Source organism: Asparagus officinalis, chromosome 9 (genome assembly GCF_001876935.1).
Source record: "Asparagus officinalis chromosome 9, Aspof.V1, whole genome shotgun sequence".
NCBI lineage: Eukaryota > Viridiplantae > Streptophyta > Magnoliopsida > Asparagales > Asparagaceae > Asparagus > Asparagus officinalis.
Genome location: NC_033802.1, coordinates 44,258,357 through 44,265,182, shown reverse-complemented (window position 1 = coordinate 44,265,182; position 6,826 = coordinate 44,258,357).

Here is a 6,826-nt window from a genome sequence, read left to right as displayed (position 1 = left end):
TCTATAAATAATTAATGTGTCAACATCTTATTTTATATTTTATATAATATTATTATATTTTGATATATTATTATATTAATATTTGTTATAATATATGTAATTTATCATTAATCAAGTATTTACTTTATAATATATAATTATTTGTCATATTTTGTAATTAATATATTATAATTTTATATAATATATTGATGATATACTGAATTATATAATATTTTAATCTTTTTTTCCATTTTCGGTTGGGAAAAGAACGGCGAAGTCCATAACGTTATAGCAATTATTATTTTATTATTAATAATATTATTACATAACAACTAAAGAAATTTAATATGTATTAATAGACATTATTCATACCATTAACGACATATTTTATTAATAAAAAATAATATAATGTTTTTATAATATATTCAATATTATTCATTACTGTAAGATTTATTTATAGTAATAAATTATATCATATTGCGTTTATCAATATAGTTTTTTATTATTTTCTATTAATTTAATATATATATTAATATATTTAACTATACTAATTATATTACATTAGTTATAATATTAATAGTATTATTATTAATGGTATTAACATTAGTATTGAATATTTAAGAAATAAAATAAAATGTAACTTATGTTAAAATATGATATATAATATATTATATTATATATAAATAAATAAGAAATATTTATTTTATTACTACATTTTATTTATATATTTAATTATTATTATTATTTATTATTATATAATATATACAGTATTTGAAATATATTGTATTATATATATTTATTTTAATAAATTAAGCGATTATTAATCAATGGTTTTAAACATGTACTGATATATTTAGAAACTAATGTTATAATGTAACATATTAAATAATATAATTTAATATTATATTATATTTTTGTAACAAATATTATATTAAATATATTATTAATGCACAATGTAAGATATTATATTAACACCCTTGAAATACAAAACATTAACACCAAACTTGAAATACCTTTTTGATGTTTTGAATTGTGTTTTTAGTTTTTGATATTGTAGGCTAACAAAAATATCATGGTTTCCAAACACATGGTGTTTTGTTTTTGACAAAAACACCATGGAAACGCTAAAAACACCATGGAAACGCTAAAAACACCATGGAAACGCTAAAAACACCATGGTATCTAAACGTTACCTATGATTTCAAGGTGGTTTTCAAGTGGAGCTATAACAAACATTTTCTAACAACTTGAAAATACCCTTATATGTTCTACCTAAAATGTAATATAAGTTATTAGATAATTAGTAAAACAACATCTGTAATTTTAATGTGTGCCCTTTTCCCCTCTCTTCTTCATTTTTCTAAAAATTTAATATGTCATCTTTTTCTCCTTTTTTTCATTTCCCCCCAATTTCATATTAAACAAATTAAACGTCATGGTTTTTCATTAACTACTAAAAACCAAACAATTGCTACATCGAGAGAGATTTTTTTTAATAACAAGGGGTTTGGTTAGGAGCATTGAGGTAAAATTGAAAAAAAATATATTGAGATATAAACTATTTATAACAATAATTTGAATTATAAAATTAACTTTTTTATTAGTTTGGAAGATATTTATCAAAAAATCCAAGAAGAAAGTGTAGCTATTAGAAAAAGAGAGGAATCACTGCACAGCTCCCCAACAGTTGTATGATCAAACGACAACAAAAGAGGGTCTCAAAATTAAAATTCCCCATTCAAAGACCCCAACCCCCATCAAATCCCCAATTCTCTTCTCATCCCATCAGATAGTATTCTCCTCTTAATACTAGGGGGTGTTTGATTGAATTTCTATAAATTATAGGAAAAGGAAAACACCCAAAATATAGATTTCCTTGTATTACTTAAAAAAATTATAGGAAAAGTTTTGAGAAGTCAAAAAGTACCAATTTTCTTATTTTTTATACTTTGTTTTTTTGGTTCAAAACAAGAAAATATGCCCAATACTTTATAGAAATAGCAAGTTTTTCTTTTCTTCTGTTTGGTTACATATGCCAAATTTATAAAAAAGTATCAACTACCATATTTATCACTTTATAACGGCTAGTTTAACGGCTAGTTTCACATTTTCAAATCTTATAAAATCCTTCTATAAATATCCATGAAAAGAAAATTTCCACAAATGAAAAACATGAGTAAGAGTGTTAGAGACCGTGGTGACTCGTCAAGTTCATCAAATTCAATGGTATGTATTTTGGTTAAGAAAACTACAAATTCTATTAATATTTTCCTAATGACTTGAGTCTACTTTTTCTTTTTGTAATCAGCGTGCTCGGAAAATACTGCAGAAACCAACATATGAAGAATTATTTTCATATACAGATGAAGATTGAGAGTGTGATGAGATGTGTGATATAATGGAAGAAGCAAAAATAATACTAAGAGCCAAATGCTTTGAAAGTTAGAGACTAAAATGAGTGGTGGAAGTGTCCCTATTGCAACAATATTACCTATACAAATTGGAATATGAATGATCTTTTAAGTCACGCACACGATATTGGTAACAATGGGTCTACGCCCAACATTGGTAAAGAGGGGATTGGCTAGCATCATGGACTAGAAGTTTATTTACTTTGGTTAGATTGAAATCAATGATCTAAATAAATAATATATCACTTTGCCAATTTCGTATCGTAATTTGATATTTTCATTTAGAAATTTGGCTCAGCTATTGATCTTTTATCAAAATTGATTGCCTCAATTGAAACATACAACTTTACATAGATTGCATTCTAATAACGTAGTAAAGAACACCTTATCTTACTATGAACATTGTAAATTAGTTTGTAATCTTATTTAGTTGACCATCATCATTGCCAAAAGCTCAAACTGAGCTCCAAACGGAACCAAAACACCACAAACATATTCAAATCAGCATAGTAAAAAAACCTTAGAATATAGAGCTAGACAAGCTCGAAATCAGCAATGAACCTGAATAAACCCCACCAACTGCTCAAATCCGAACAATATTATGTGAATATAGAGCTAAACAAGCTCGAATCAGCATAATAACAAAGAAAAAAAATACACCAACAGCTCAAACTAAGCTCAAATATCAACAAAAAAACTAACAATATAGAGCTAAAGAAGCTTGAAATCAGCCATGAACCTGTATAAACCCAACAACAGCTCAAATCTGAATGATATTATGTGAATATAGAGCTAAACAAGCTCGAAATCAGCATAGTAACAAAAAACAAGAACCAATAGCTCAAACTGATTACAAATATCAACCAAAAACCTCACAAGCTAGAGCTAAACAAGCTCAAAATCAGCATAGTAACAAAAAATAGTACCAACAGCTCGATAACGAGCACAAATTTACCAATACAATGTAGAATAGAGAGCTAAACAAGCTCTAAAGTAAATCCAACCACAAGAAAACCGCACCAACAGCTCGACAACGAGCACAAACCACCAATACAACGTAGAATAGAGAGCTAAACAAGCTTGAAATCAGCCATGAACCTGTATAAACCGAACAACAGCTCAAATCCGAACAATAATATGTGAATATAGAGCTAAACAGGCTCGAAATCAACATAGTAACAAAAAACCAGCACCAACAGCTCAAACTGACCATAAATATCAACCAAAAACCTCATAAGCTAGAGCTAAACAAGATCGAAATTAGCATAGTAACAAAAAAAGCACCAACAGCTCGCAATGAGCATAAATCCACCAATACAATGTAGAATAGAGAGCTAAACAAGATCTAAAGTCAGTCCAATCAAAAGAAAACATCACCAACAGCTCGATAATGAGCACAAACCACTAATACAATGTAGAATAGAGAGCTAAACAAGCTCTAAAATCAGTCTAACCAAAAGAAAACAACACCAATACCTCGACAATGAGCACAAATCCACCATTACATGAATACTTACTAGGGCTCAGGATATAAATATATTTGTCATAAAAGATTGCCTCCCCTAAATTCACCATTACATGAATACTTACTAGGGCTCAGGATATAAATATATTTGTCATAAAAGATTGCCTCGCCTAAACATTTATGATGTAATATAGGCTGCTCTTCTGATGGTTTGCCTTACCCATACATTAAATTATCAACGTAGGTTGCATTCCACACAAAATTACCTCGCCTAAGCATTACACAGTAAATATAGGCTGCATTCTTAGTTTATTATCATCATCATTGCCTATCTAAATAAACAAGTACGAAAAGATCTCATACTAGAAATAGAGTACCAAGAAGCCATGCGTCATTTAGCTCATACCAAGCATTATATACCATAAGGCACCAACAACCATTCGCTCAATGTAAGCACAAATAACCAATAATAACAATTAGCAACATGAATATAATGTACAAGAAATATTAGCTACATGTATTGTAACATCTAACATTTGTAATTAACAAAATATAAGTACGTGTACGTGTTTAGGAATTAGTGTAAAACACCGTAAATTTGAATATTTTATGATAAATAATGATAAATATGTTATATAGTGAAAAATAATATATTTTGATGTTTGAATATGATAAGAATTGATTTGAGATTAATTCAATGTATATTTATGAAAATATGAGTGCAAATGCACAAAACATGCACAAAGGCCAAAAGAGTGAAAATCTGGGAATAATGATCAGTTATGAGTTTCTATGTTTTGCATACCGATGCAGTTAGAATCTGGGAAAGTATAAAAGACTAAAGTTGTAGATCTCTTCAACAACTTTCCAACAAATCTTAGATCACCTCATTCCGAGGTCAGATGAGAACGTTACATCCAAAATACCGAATATTGTTTTTCTAGTCAGACTAGGTTTCCTGGTTCGGGTCAAACATGTTAGTTTCGGGTTTGCCTCTACAAATACCTATGTTTTTCATAAAAATTCTTTTTTATCATATCTATGAAACCTAGCAGCCACCTTCTCCTTTCAAAAAACTTAGATCTTTTTCTTATGAGTTTGGAGAGCTTTGTGAAGTAAAAACTTAGATCTTTATCATATCTTTGTGAAGTAAAACACCGACACGACGGCGAGATCATCGACGTATGGCGAGAGAGAACGAGTTGTTTATGCTTGTGGATTTCTTGGTATTTATTTTAGAGGCTTGCACATGATATTAAGGTAAGATCACTTACATCTAAACCCATCTCCATAGTTAAATAACTAGTTTAGAAGTTTAAATTGTGTTTACATGCTTAGATCTTAATCTAATGTGAAAAAGAATAGACTTTTGTTGTTAGATCTTAAACAAATGTTAGATCTATATGTTTTTCTTACTGTTTATAATAGAAACATGATCATGATCATTAGGGTTCTTTAAAATTTTATTTTTAACTTGTTAATAATGTTCTAATCATGTTTAAACCCTAATTTGATATTTAATTGAGTTTGCATGTGGATTAAAGATGAGAAAACCCTAGGTTTGTGATACCTAAGGGTTAAAAATATGATTTAATGAATGTATATCTTTTCTAAGTTATTTGGAAATCATGCTTATGTTTAATATGTTAAAAATTTATGCTTTAGATTGAAGAATTTGGTTAATTAGGTTTAAAAACCCTAATTAGATTAACACAAGAGTTTGATTTTTGTTTGAGATAATTTTAGTAAGTGATTATCAAAATTTAAGTATTGTTATATATTTTATATATGTTTCTATATGTTTTAAATATGATTGAAGGTTTAAATATGATTTCTTGTGCAAATAATCATGCTTGTTATGTTCTACAGAAAAACTATTGCACATATATACTGTTTAACTAGAAATTTAAAATAACAAATGAAATCCAAATTGAACTAATATAATGCCAATTGAAAGATATGTGAATATAGATTTCAAAAAAGAAAACCATTCCTAAAGATAGTTTTTCTAGAGAAAGATATACTCAATTTACTGATGATACATTCTGCAAAAAAACTGCTGCATATATATAACGTTTAACTAGAAATTAGAGATATCATATGAACTCCAAACAGAACCAAAATAGTGCTAAATGATAGATATATGAATCTAGTTTCCAAAAAGGAAAACTGTTTTTAAAAAGAGTTTGTTTAGAGAAAGATATGCTCAATTAACTAATAATATGTTCTGTAAAAAACTGCAAATATGTTGATTTGAAATAATTGATATATAACGTGAAAGTTTCTTGAGTTGCGCTCTTGTTTGTTATTTTTGAGAGAGTTTCTCGATCTTGTACTGATATATTATGATGCTTAAGAGTTGTTTAGCACCTGAGATGTTGTTGAACATAAGTTATGGACACGTACACCGAGATATGTGCACGTATGCTTAGTTTATATTGTGTTAACATACTTTTGTTGTAAGTTGAATTGGTAAGCACATATAAAGAAGTATAGTTATTCAGGTATCCAGAATAGGGAGATAAAATCTACTTACCGCAGAACAATTGAGTAATAGTATTACAATAGTATCGTTATTCATGTATCCGGAATAGAGAGATAAAACCTATATTCCGCAGAACGATTGAGTAATAGTATTACAATAGTATCGTTATTCATGTATCCAGAATAGGAAGATAAAACCTATTTTTGCAGGATGATTGAGTAAGAGTATTACAAAAATATTGTCATTTTATGTATCCGGAATAGGGAGATAAAAACCTATTTCTGCAGGACGATTGAGTAAAAGTATTACAAAAGTATCACAAAAGTATCGTCATTTTATGTATCCGGAATAGGGAGACAAAACCTATTGCCATAGAGCGATTGAGTAAGAATATTACAAGAGTATTGCTATAGTACAAGAAGATACATACATATATGTATTGTCAGTTGTAGTTACTCCCATGTTAGATTACCCATGAGTAGAGCA